At 38.1% G+C, this 13,595-nt stretch overlaps 1 protein-coding gene across 6 annotated transcripts in view; it reads right to left on the bottom strand.

Annotated features, from left to right (window-relative positions):
• LHFPL2 (LHFPL tetraspan subfamily member 2) overlaps positions 1-13,595 on the bottom strand; it is a 194,724-nt gene that overhangs the window by 128,535 nt on the left and 52,594 nt on the right. The window contains exon 1 of one of the 6 annotated variants that reach the window (XM_043515311.1): positions 5,076-5,239. The exons of the other annotated variants lie outside the window; for them this stretch is intronic. The gene's annotated coding sequence lies outside the window, so the exon portion shown is untranslated. Of the gene's footprint in view, positions 1-5,075; positions 5,240-13,595 lie in introns of those variants that run through there. 6 annotated transcript variants of the gene reach the window in all.

Below are 13,595 nucleotides of genomic sequence, written 5' to 3'. Positions count from 1 at the left end.
CATGTACACACAATGCTACCTTCACATCTCTTGCTGTTGTAATAATCAATGGGCTAATGCCATTGATCTTTAAAAAAAATGTTCCTTATTTTGCAATGCTTCAGATAGGAACTACTTGATCAATAAAAATCTACAAAACATACATGCTTATTGAACTAAATCTTACTCCAGTGATAACCAGGAATAACCGGAGAGAAACAAAGAAGGACAAACATACAATGTTTTTCCATTGTATTAATTGTCAGATCCAAAAGATTTTGAACGACTGCACATGGAAATTACACGGATATACTTTCTTTAATAACTGGTTTCCAAAATCTATCTGAAAATGGTTTTAAAAATAAAGCAAATTATTGTTACATAAAACATTTCATATTAAAAATCAATATTTATTGTGCCCACCTCATCACAGACCCTGCATTCAAACACTAACAAACCAAGGAACAGATTCTGCCAACATTACTCATGTTGAGTGGCACCTCGCTCGGTGGATAGCCCTACTGAGATGCTTAGATGCCACAATTTTACTTTCATAATTTGAACAGAAAACGGTGCAACTTATATGGAAAGAAAACCTGTTTATGCCAAATACATGGAGTGATTCATTCAAGAAATGTTCATCTGTACGAGTAGCCTGTTGTAGTAATACACAAAAATCAGTAAAAAGAAAAGGAGTACTTGTGGCACCTTAGAGACTAACAAATTTATTAGAGCATAAGCTTTCGTGAGCTACAGCTAGATCTTGGTTATTCTGCTGTCTAAATCAATCTTACTGGAAATAGGCTAATTTGCACACTTCACTATTCTGACTGTTTTTCTAATTAGTTCTGAATTTATGAATTGATAATGAGACTTGTTTGTACAAGACTTCTTCCATTTTCTTCAACTCCTCTGAGATTTAAACAACCTTCATTAAAAGTATCAGCCAAATATTGGCTAGTGTGATGAAAAATACAGGTAACTTAATTTCAGCTAAATGATTAGGGAAAGCCACATCCTGCCACTTCTTCTACATAAGATTAGAGGTTTTCATGGCCTCTGGGAGGAAAGAATTATCACAGAAAGAGAACAAAAGAAGGAAAGGAAGGAATGGAAATATTGGGTGTATGAAGGGCACACAGAATGGAAGTGTGATGCAGACCTTTAGTTTATTATAACAGATCATTCATCATACTTATAAAGGAATAAAGACCATATGCTTTCAAAATATGAGTGTTACAACTTGTGCTTACAACCATTTCATAGGCTGCCAAATGACAAAAAGTTCCTAAGCTAAGTTTTCTCTGAACGGACATGTTGATGTCTTCCATTTCTCCAGCACTAGCATTTTAGACTTGAGAGGGCATACACAAACCAGTATTCTTTTTAGTCTGAAACCAGAAACTTTGGAATTGCCACCTATATGAGCAGTTTTCATAATTGTCACTTGGAGGACAAAGGGAACACTAGAACACTCCACCTCCCCCAAATCCTTTAACCACAGAGCATTCCCACAGCACCTATAGCAGCTTGTCTACTGAAGTGCCAGCAGGCATCAATGTCTTTTATCCCAGTCTTATAAATTCTAGTTTGAATGGAAGTGGAACAGTATTTTCTGTTGTAAGAGTATCACAGAGGCCTAAGAAATCACGTTTATGTTAATGACCCCTCAAGAAAGACCACATTCTTGCATTCCAGAAGTACAGTAAAAACTAAATTCTGTTACTGGTTTGCACATGATCACTAATAAAATGAAAAAATGTAGATGTTTACAGACTAGTCTTTAGGTATCCTAGCAGACTGAGTGACCTTGGCTATGCAAAGGTACACATTCAGCATTATGGTCCAAATTTCCCATAGGGTTCCTCTGATGCAATACATACAAACACAACTACTCATTATGAAAATGAGTACCATTATATTTGTAAATTGATGGATCCACAATTACTGAGGAATGTATTAAGGAAGGGATATTGAAAACATGTCCCTGTGCATGGCAAATGAGAGGCCACTTCCATTATGTTAACTGAATGTAGTTGGCCATGTGTAGGATAGAAGATCTTCTCCATAGTGAATATCCTGTAAATAAGAACTCACATATAGGTTGCAGCTTCTACGACTTCTTCCACTTCTCTGAAAACAACAAGCTGACCCAGAAAGGCATGCTCCTCTGTGGCTGTGCTGTAAGTATGGTATTTTAAGGTAAAGCAGCCTCATGCTATAAGAAGCCCTTGGTTCACACTACCCAGCAAATACAGTGGTTTAGGATCTCAACTAGCAATATATATCATCCTTTGGTGAAGTGAATAATTCATATTTTCACTTATAATATTTAAAATGCTGACATTTTTAAGTACAGCATGAGTGAAAGACTAACAAATCTAATGGCACTAAAAACCATGAACAACCACCTTTAATATTTTTTATGTTCTGATGTGTACACTGAAGGGGATTAATTCACCCATTGGACTATTTTTGTATTGCCTGCTCACAAGTTTAAAGACTGCAAAAAGTCTACGTGGTTGACATGCTGCCATATGTTGTTCTTGGTTCTCAGCATCTATGCAATTTAGTAATTCTGAATTGCATTAGTATTTACACACTTCTCCTACGAACACAAAATAAATACATGTGTAATTTTTCAGCTTTTAAAAGAAAAAAAGGAGACTTGCTCTCCCTTTATTTAGATGCCTAGCTTTAGGCACCCTGTTTTGAAAATCTTGGCTTCCATAACTACTATTTTTCTCTGTTTATCAAAGAATGAAAAAAAACCAAAACCTGTATGCCCAGAGTATATACTGATACTTCAGATGATAATTAAGCAGACAAACTAGATATGCAGATTGATGGACAGGATACAACTGAGAAATAGTATTATTCATCTCAACACTATTATTCAGCTCAATCAATAAAGATAGGTCTTCCCTTCAATCTTAAGGCACATATTGCTGCATTTAGTCCAAAATTAATCTCTACAGCTGATCTATTTTTTAGCTGTTGGTTATTTTCTGGTGCTGTTCAAATGCAGGCTTCAATGCAAAACAGGCTGCTAAAGCCACTGTGCAGACTCCTTGTCTCAGTCAAGGATGCAAGGATTCTCCTTACTAACTAGAAAAAACATTTTTTATTCATTTTCCCTTCAGATTATTTCAAATTTCACAGAACTAGCTAAACATCTGAAACGGTGAATCAGTTCTTGGCTTCAAACTTATTCACTGCATCAAATGGAGTTTAAGTCATTTTTACTCCAAAATCCTTACACACAAGTGATCAATTAGTTTAATGTATGCAGTGTTGTTGTAGCCCTGCCGATCCCAGGATAGAGAGATAAGGTGGATGAGGTAATATCTTTTATTGAACCAACTTGTGTTGAAACCTCACCAACAGAAGTTAGCCCAATATCAGATATTATCTCACCCACCTTGTCTCTCCAATTAGTTTTATATCGTAGTCCACGTCCACGTCCGTTTTCTGGCAAACTAGACATCTGGATATATGTTAGGTTCTACCCATAACACATATGCAGCATAAATTGTCAAGGCTTGCAGCATTTCACATGAATTAAAAGTGAACTGTGCCTTCAGTTTAAAAGTTGCAGAGTAGCAGCCGTGTTAGTCTGTATTCGCAAAAAGAAAAGGAGTACTTGTGGCACCTTAGACACTAACAAATTTATTTGAGCATAAGCTTTCATGAAGTGAGCTGTAGCTCACGAAAGCTTATGCTCAAAAAAATTTGTTAGTCAGATGCAATTCAGTGAGAACTGACTGCCCTCAAAACAGTAAGACAAAATAAGCTTTGAAAGCTCCAATTTTCTTAAAGAAAAATCAGAGAATACATGATTAGTTTTCACTATAATCTTTCAAAGACAGGCAAACCAAGCACAGATTAGCAAAATGTACGGTGTATTACACTAGGGTTAACTTGGTGATAACCCTATCTGTTTGAGATACCTAGGACAGTTTTCAACAACAGGAAATGTCAAATCCATATATTTTACTGGTGTGGCCTTTCAGAGACCATAAAAAACTGGGTCCTGTCATCTGTGCATAGATATTTAAAATCACATGGCACTTATTTTAAGAGTAAGGCTTTATTACTGATTTTCTTGGCCAAAATTTTCCATCTTCACATTATGCATCAGGCTCTGTACTATTTGTCCACTTGGCTGCGATCCTTCATCCCAACAAGTTATGGCAACTAGTAGCAGTCTTCTTCATAGGGTATGTGCAATGTGCCTCAGGTGGCACGTGACCAGGATTCATCACTGAATTTGGTCTGTTGGTTGGATCATTAACTTTTCCGGCCCAAGCTGGGCTCTGATGGGGAGAGCGACATGAACACTGATCCAGTAGATACCTGGAAACTATTTTCTCTATGTATATAGTTTGGAACACAATTTGGGCTGCTTTGTGGAAAGAATTATCTTCATATATATAAGCAAGGAATTATCATTATAATTCAGTGTGTCCATTGTGAAAAACAATGCTGCATATTTAGGATTAAATTGTTTTATTACATGGGGGCCAGCACACAATGTGGAATGTCACTCACTTGACGTGAATTCAAGGGTGAGAAAGGGTTGCCAATGTCACCAGTCCCTATTTAGAAAAATGAGAGATAGCTGGCTACCCATGCAAGGGTCAGATTGTGACTGACTCTTAACTAAAAGATTGTTTGCATGATTTTGTTTACTGATTTAAAGGTGCGGGGCCAAATCCTTATCTGATGTAAACTGGCATAATTGCATTCACTTCAGCTGAAGTAAATAAACCAACATATGCCAGTTCACTATTTGACTCATTGGCTAGGTTATCAAGAAGCTGAATAAAGAAATCACAAGCCCCTTTATTGCATTCCAGTTCTCTGGTTCCCAATCAGCAATTAGGTCCAGCACAGTGAGAAGTTATTTAAAAACTCTGCTCACTATACAAAATGTTCTTTTGACCCCAAAGGGTAAGCCATGTACCAGGTCAATATTGGTCTGGATCTTACCCAAAATACCGCACTGCTAGCCAATCCTTGTCTAAAACTAAAGGTTTATTACAAAGAAAGAATAAGAAGAGAGTTGTTAAATGGTAAAGCAATCAGATACATACAGAGACTTCAAAATCCATATATCAAGTTCTTAGCAGTACTGGTGAGTTTGCTGGCTTGGAAGTCCCTCTGGAACACATCCAAAGCTTGGATGGTCATTCTGTCCTTTATTCAGAGCTTCGGTTTGTTGAAAAGTTACAAAAGGTAAGAAGCAGGAATGAAGACAAAATCGAGATGATGCAGCTGCCTATATTCTTTTGCCATGAGGTCTGTACTTCCTGTGTCTCAAACACAAGCTTCACAGCACAAAACAGACAAGGAGAGACTGCTGAATTGGAATTAATTTGCAAACTGGATACAATTAATTTAGGCTTGAATAGAGACTGGGAATGGATGAGTCATTACACAAAGTAAAACTATTTCCCCATGTTATTTCTCCCCCCACCCCACCCCCCACTGTTCCTCAGATATTCTTGTTAACTCCTGGAAATAGCCTACCTGGCTTGTCACCATGAAAAGTTTTCCTCCTTCACCCCCCCCCCCCCCGCAGCTGGTGATGGCTTATCTTAAGTGATCACTCTCCTTACAGTGTGTATAATAAACCCATTGTTTCATGTTCTCTGTGTGTGTGTATATCAATCTCCCCTCTGCATTTTCCACCAAATGTATCCGATGAAGTGAGCTGTAGCTCACGAAAGCTTATGCTCAAATAAATTTGTGAGTCTCTAAGGTGCCACAAGTACTCCTTTTCTTTTTGCCAATAAAGACCAACACAGCTGCTACTCTGAAACCTTCCAGAGTTGTTTGTCCCTAGGCATGCCCCTAAATGTCTTGCTGACTCATCAGGTGTAGTCCCTGATGTTATCAATAGGTTTATTGTACAGCTGATGTCCCTTAATGGGCCATCAAGCCAGGTTAGTGCTGATGCCATTCTGTCTGGCGGTGTCACCCAGAAACACAGAACAAGATGGAAAATACAGATATACCAAACATATCTATAACTCACAATCTAAAGGTGATTCACAGATTCCTTATATGGCATATCTGGTCAGATTTCTTGCAATATTATAATATTGGTGTTAACAATATCATAGAGTGTCTTCATATTTTGTAAAAAGAAAAGGCGTACTTGTGGCACCTTACAGACTAACAAATTTATTAGAGCATAAGCTTTTGTGAGCTACAGCTCACTTCATCGGATGCATACAGTGGAAAATATAGCGGGGAGATTTTATATACACAGAGAACATGAAACAATGTTACCATACAGACTGTAACAAGAGTGATCAAGAAAGGTGAGCTATTACCGGCAGGAGGGGGCATGGGAGGGGACCCTTTTTGTAGTGATAATCAAGGTATGCTGTTTCCAGCAGTTGACAAGAACAGTAGAAAGAGAAATAAACAAGGGGAAATAGTTTTACTTTGTGTAATGACACATCCACTCCCAGTCTCTATTCAAGCCTAAGTTAACTGTATCCAGTTTGCAAATTAATTCCAATTCAGTAGAGTCTCGTTGGAGTCTGGTTTTGAAGTTTTTTTATTGAAGAATTGCCCGTTTTAGGTCTGTAATCGAGTGACCAAAGAGACTGAAGTGTTCTCCGACAGGTTTTTGAATATTATAATTCTTGACATCTGATTTGTGTCCATTTATTCTTTTACGTAGAGACTGTCCAGTTTGACCAATGTACATGGCAGAGGGGCATTGCTGGCACATATCACATTGGTAGATGCACAGGTGAACGAGCCTCTGATAGCGTGGCCAACCTTGATTATCACTACAAAAGGTCCGTCTCCCCTTCTGTCCCCCCCGCTCTCCTGCTGGTAATAGCTCACCTTTCCTGATCACGCTTGTTACAGTCTGTATAGTAATACCCATTGTTTCATGTTCTTTGTGTGTATAAAATCTCCCCACTATATTTTCCATTGTATGCATCCAATGAATTGAGCTGTAGCTCACGAAAGCTTATGCTCTAATAAATTTGTTAGTCTCTAATGTGCCACAAGTACTCCTTTTCTTTTTACAGATACAGACTAACAGGGCTGCTACTCTGAAAACTCTCCATATTTCATACAGTGTCACAACTTGGTCAGTCATTTTACTGTGAGAATATAATAGTAAATGAAATAATGAATGACTCTTGGGTAATGCTGATTGCTAATTTGGTTCCTGAATCACTGATGTCTGAGTGATACTGATCTACAGTAATAAGATAAAGGAAGATGATGAAGAAAGGAAAAATCTTTAAAGATGATGAAGAAAGGAAAAATCCCTTGAAGCCTCTTTAGTACTTGCTTAGTGCATTTATGGCCTTTGCAAATTCTTACCACTTACCTACACCACTAAATTCCTAAGGGAAAGCAAGAAATACACACTATAACGGCACACTTCCTTAGTTGAAGTGTTTTGGTTAAGTAATGTGTTTACACTATACCAAACAGATTTGGTTCAAGGACTCTACCCAATTTTGCAAAATAAACATGTTACAGTATTCAGTCAAAAGGGTATCTGCAAATTAAAAGTATTTTTACTGGTTCAATACAATGTTAATGGAATTTCCATTTGTTTCCTATTTTAATTTTAAGACAGGGTTTTATGATAAATGCACATTTGCTGTTTTTATTCCCACATATTATGGAAGAGATCAAGGAATTCTCTTTCCCAGACCCTATTCTGAGTGAATGACAGAAGTGCTATTCATGGACTTATTTGCTGTACAAATTAGTTGCTTAAGGACTATTGATAGATACAAGATATTTATTTTATAAGGGTAAAATTGCTTACTCTAATGCATGGTGTTTTCATATTCCTTCCATTCGCCAATCCATATACAGACATGGCATCATTGCCCAAAGGATTTGGCTACATGTACTAAAAGAGGAAAACAAAAAGATTATAGTTGTCTACACACAAGCCTTATCTACGTGGAGAAGTTGCACTGATTTAAGTAAAACTGGTTTTAAAAAGCTAGTTAGTTAAAGCAGTGTAAACCCCTGTGGGGAGGACACTTATACTACTGGTTATATTTGTTTAGTTTGCACCTGTACTTTTTCCAACACAACCAATAAAAACCAGGTTTAAAAAGAGTATCACACAGAGGTTTGCATCTGTTTAACAGAGTGCTTTAAAAATCATGACTTTACTTAAATCAGAGCAAATTTATGTGAGGTCAAAGGCCTGAAAAAAATCTGTCTTCCACACATCCCCTTAATCACAGTCAAGATACAAATAGATTTATTTGAGCATAAGCTTTCGTGGGTAAAAACCTCACTTCAGATGCATGGAGTGAAAGTTACAGATGCAGACATAGCATCTGAAGAAATGAGGTTTTTAGGGGCATGCCCAGGGACAAAGAACCCTAAGGCTTTTCCAAGTGCTGTGAAGCTTGTGTTAGAGACGCAGGAAGTACAGACCTCATGGCAAAAGAATATAAAAGGCAGCTGCATCATCTCGATTTTGTCTTCATTCCTGCTTCTTACCTCTGAAGTAGCTCCATGCATCTGAAGAAGTGAGGTTTTTACCCACGAAAGCTTATGCTCAAATAAATCTGTTAGTCTTTAAGGTGCCACCGGACTCCATGTTGTTTTTGTGGATACAGACTAACATGGCTGCCTCCTGATACAAGATACAAATAGACCACCACCTCAGACACTGTGACCAGCAGTATGTGGTGAAAACGAGGAGCCCCAACATCACACAGTATCTAAAATAATGTTCCTGAAGACAATAGTAGCAGAGATCAGCCAGTCCAGTCGAAGTGACAAAATTGTAAAACCACTCAGAACTGTCTCTCAACAGTAGAATCGAAGAAAACAGAAGACTAAGAGAGCTTGAGAAGGTTTGGGGTTAATATATCTTTTGAAGGAGAAAGGAGAAACAAATGCTTGCAATGGAGAGAGTTCCAGTTGTATCTCAGAATGAATGACCGTGATCTTTTGCCTCCTGATCTGAACAGAGGCAGGCTCCCTAAGGTGGTAGCAATGATCTATTCCTATAGGAGACAAGGGGGAAAAATATGATTTAAGCAAATACTACTGAGGTTTATGATGTGTTTTGAGTTCAATAGCAAAATACATTTGTCACATCCACCACCAAAAAGCCCTAAATCATAAAAATGTCCCTCTCCACATTCTTGTATGCCATTTCAATGCTTGCTTCGTTTTATTTTCCTTTAATTTTTCTGTTACTTGCATCCTTACACATACCTTCCCATTCCCCCATCTCTTTCATAAAAGTTTGAAAGTAAATTTAGTGAAAGGGTCTGGCTTGACTAACCTGAAGAGTAAGATTCTCAATCTACCTACTGACTACATTCAAACCAGCTGCAGTAATGCTAAGTTTCCTCAGGGCTTCTTGCCAGTGTTCTGGAAGCATCACAACAGGTCAGAGGACAGTTCAATCTCCATGTCCATTAAAGCCTGGGCCTCTCTCTGCTGAGATGTAGTGTTTTTTGTTATATGGATACATGACCACTAGGGACTAGATCAAGCCAACTAATTTAGTTCAAAAGAGACCACTAAACAGTTATCAAATATTAAGGAACTGTGGTTACTGTCAACCTCAGCAGCTTTCAAATCAGTGACCTAGAGGTGGAAAGCTCCGTATCAGGCTGGCAATCTGGGAGGTCAATGTGCCAGCATCCCTAGCTGGTGCAAGTGTGAAGGCCTGTGCTCAAGAAACCAACTCTTTAAACAGTCTTGCCTATTGCCAGTCTCTAATCTCTTTTTTCAGCGAAGATTTATGAAGAAGATTGTGGAGAGGCAACCCTAGCATTTTCTAGGATCCTCAGTTTAACTTGTCCCCTTTTGTTGTAGATTTTAGCATAGGTCATGGAGACTATGACTTTTTATAAGGCAGATGACTGGAGAGGAAAGATGATTCTCTGGCTAACATACTGGAATATCTCCGGAGATTTGAGTTCAACTCCCAGCTCTGCCACAGACTTCCTGTGTGGCCTTGGGCAACTCATTTAACTTCTCTGTGCCTCATTTCCTCAACTGTAAAATGGGAAACTAATCATAGTTCCTTACTCACACCTTTTATCTGTCTTGTCTATTTAGACTGTAAGGTATTTAGACCAGAAACTGTCTTACAAGTCATCTCAACAATGCTTAGCACAATGGGGTCTTCCATCTTGGTGGAGGTCTCTAGAGATGGTGCTATAATACAAATTCTGAAGGCTTCTAGCCTACATGCGTGAGGTTGCTAGGACAAACCATCAGGCAGTTTGGGCTGCAATGCTATTGATACATTGATGACACTCCGCTACATCTCCTTTCCATCCTGTTCAAACAATGCAGTCTCTTTATTGTCCACATTGTCTCGCTGAAGTTGCAACTTGGATATGAGCTAGTAGTCTATTAATAAGCAGATAGCTCTTTGTGTTCCAGTCTAAAGTCTCATTCTCTCCCCCAATCCCAGGTGCGTCTGCATTCCCTTGCTTAATTATTAGACAATAGGTCATTCTCCTTCAATCATAGCTATACATTTCCCACATTTCTGATACTCTGGTATGGATTTTACATTTGTACTCGATAAGCACTCTGTTTTAATTTAAAAAAATAGTGATTATATAGTAATGAAACTATCATAATACCAATTATTAGTAATGTATTCACCTCCCAAGAACATAATTTAACCTGTTTCAATATAAACATAATAGTGGTGGGGAGAGGAAAATGGACTTTCTGCATGGAATGCCACTTTCCAAAACCGCAACCACTAACAATTGAAAAAAAAAATCTCAGAAATCATTGCGAACATTTACAGGTACTGAATTTACTATGAAATCTAATGACACTGTACAAATTGGTCAGTTACAAAGTAATGCTAGTTTTGCTGAATGTAAAAAAAAATTCAATTGTAAGGATGCTTTCAGATAGTGAAGAAAAATAGACATTTTAGACATTTTAGCTAAAAGGTAGTGCAGAAATATGATGCATGGCATAAAGGTGAAATGTAAGAAGAAAATGAAAGATACCAAAAATGCTATGTGTAAGCAGTCAAAGTAACGAAAAGAAAAAGAGGATCAGATGATATTCAAAAGTGATCAAAGGATATGAACCGAAGTGGTGGAATAAAGAGGTGATAATTGTATTTAGCTGGAAAATAAAACTGTAAGGGAACAGAAATGGATTAGAAACAGATAAGTCTATCATTTAATCTAGGTGGGAACACAAAGATCATAAATTCAGTTTGGGTGGTGTTTTGATAGACAACTGAAAATTCTCAATGAGCAGGTCAAAACAAGGACTTCAGATTTAGCCCAAGATTTCATGAAGTAGTTCAATGACATCAAAAATGAGGAACTGAACTATATTTTAGAAACATATTCTCATTGCTCTCTTATTGTTGACTTGTAAATAACATTACACTATGTTAACTATATGGTTTGTTGTGGGCAGTAATAATTATGATTTTATTTGTATTGCAATAGAGCTCAAAGTCTCAAATTCAGAGACGTCATTGCTCTAGGTACTGTACAAAGAAATGAAACGAGACTGACCTCTTACAAGAATCATCAGCAACGTTGGAACTCAGCGATTTTAAATACACAATGAAGATCTCTGCTACTTGAGCTACAGTAGTAGTAGTAGGCTACTATCCTCTATGTGGATAATCCACTAGAAGGGTATATGCCACACAAGTTCTACTTCTCGCCGTCACCAATTCAGTATGCAACTTTGGGCAAGCAACTTAGCCTCCTTGTGCCTCAGTTTCCTCTTCCATAAAATGGGGATGTATAATGCCTATCCAATTTTTTTAAGAAGTTTTAAAATACTCAGATTGAAAGTATAGTATTAGTAGTAAGGTTGATTCTGACAATATGTCAAATGCCACACATTTATTTTAAACAAAATCAATAGTTTATTTTGTTATAATCATTTTTTGCAACAGATATTTAATTTTGGCCTAATTCTCTGCTCCAGATGTTCAAATCCACTCAAACTGACAATGCTAATAATTTTTTTGAAAAGAAAATCAGCATAAATTCCTTGCATTATTGTCATATCCATGGGCCCCTGAAAAGATTAATTCATTATCTGGCATCATTTCTTTCTAGCTTTGTTTTCCTTCTTTCCCCCCCCTTTCTAAAGCTGACTGCTCAAGTACTATGACTGTAATTAAGAATTTATGCGAGCACATCAATGATTCAATAAATTGCAAAAGAAAATCGCCCTGGAGTAATGTAACAATAGAGCATTTCTGACTTCTTTTGAGATAATCTGTGTGCCCCACCATCACAGCCCTAGTCAAACTCTCACTCCTGGACATTCCCCAGGCCTCTTTGTTTGGGTCCCATATACTGGGCTTATGTGCTTTTAAGCTTTTCTGAGTCTGAGCAGAGTCCAGGCTCTAGCTTTCTCGGGACACTCTTGAGGTGCAGATTCTCTAGCACCCATCTGAAAAGCTGAGACCCTGCAGTCCAACTGCGCAGCCCTTCAGACTAGTGCTGCGTCCCCCAGACTCTCCAATTGCTTAAGCACCCTCTTTCCCAGAGTTCCAACCTTGTGGGCACTCTAGTTTACAATTTACATCTTAAGAGACATGATAGTTAAAGCAAAAAGATGCAAGCCTTGCACAGGGCTTCTAAAACTATTTTTCTTTACTATGGTCAGCACAAGAGATACACAGATCTAGGTAAAAAGCAATAAAACATCTATGTACCATTCCCTGTCATAGTTTCCTCACCACTCTTCAGTATTTGGTCAGAGTCCTTAGAGGTCCAGGATCTCCCTCCTGCAACTCTCAGTTTCTCCTCCAATTTAAGGAGTACTTGTGGCAGCTTGGAGACTAACAAATTTATTTGAGCATAAGCTTTCATGAGCTACAGCTCACTTCATCGGATGAAGTGAGTTGTAGCTCACGAAAGCTTATGCTCAAATAAATTTGTTAGTCTCTAAGGTGCCACAAGTACTCCTTTTCTTTTTGCGAATACAGACTAACACGGCTGCTACTCTGAAACCTGTCAATTTAAGGAGTGTCTCTCTCCAGTGCCAACTGCCTTCAGCCTTGGCAGGTCCTGCAATCAAGAAGTCTTCTCTCCCATCCCTTTGCTCCTCTCTCCTGCCCCAATCTTCCTCTGTCTGTCTGACCCAAACATTGCAAGGGGCTGTCCAAACACCTGATTTTATTCCCTCTGCTGGGGAAACTGCATTCCTTCAAACTCCAGCCCTCTGTAGGGAAGTTGGCAAAAACTGGTTTATCTCAGATGCAGTTCCTCTTTTGTTCTTTCCCACGAAAGTTCTGATTAGGAGCTGACAATCTTTAACCACCAATCTATTCATAGACAGATGTCCCAGTGCCAGTCCTCTTCCCTTAGCTCAACAGTTTGAACTAACGATACAGTGAAAGACAGCCATAAGACGTAAGGATACAGATAGTTCATAAAAATCAAACTTACTTTAAAAAGTTGTACTCAGATTCCTCAAATCATCACAGGCACACTGAATACAGAAATATCAACAAACAATTAAAGTCTCCTTTCCTAAAGTAAATAATGGCATAGCAGTTTAAAGATTAAAATAAAGGCAGGGAGAGGTCACATTGCTCTTTTTACTTCTATAAAACTATTGTTGTGGTC

Source organism: Dermochelys coriacea, chromosome 5, assembly GCF_009764565.3.
Source record: "Dermochelys coriacea isolate rDerCor1 chromosome 5, rDerCor1.pri.v4, whole genome shotgun sequence".
NCBI lineage: Eukaryota > Metazoa > Chordata > Testudines > Dermochelyidae > Dermochelys > Dermochelys coriacea.
Note: the sequence above shows the minus strand (reverse complement) of the source record. Positions and strands in the feature narration are given on the sequence as shown.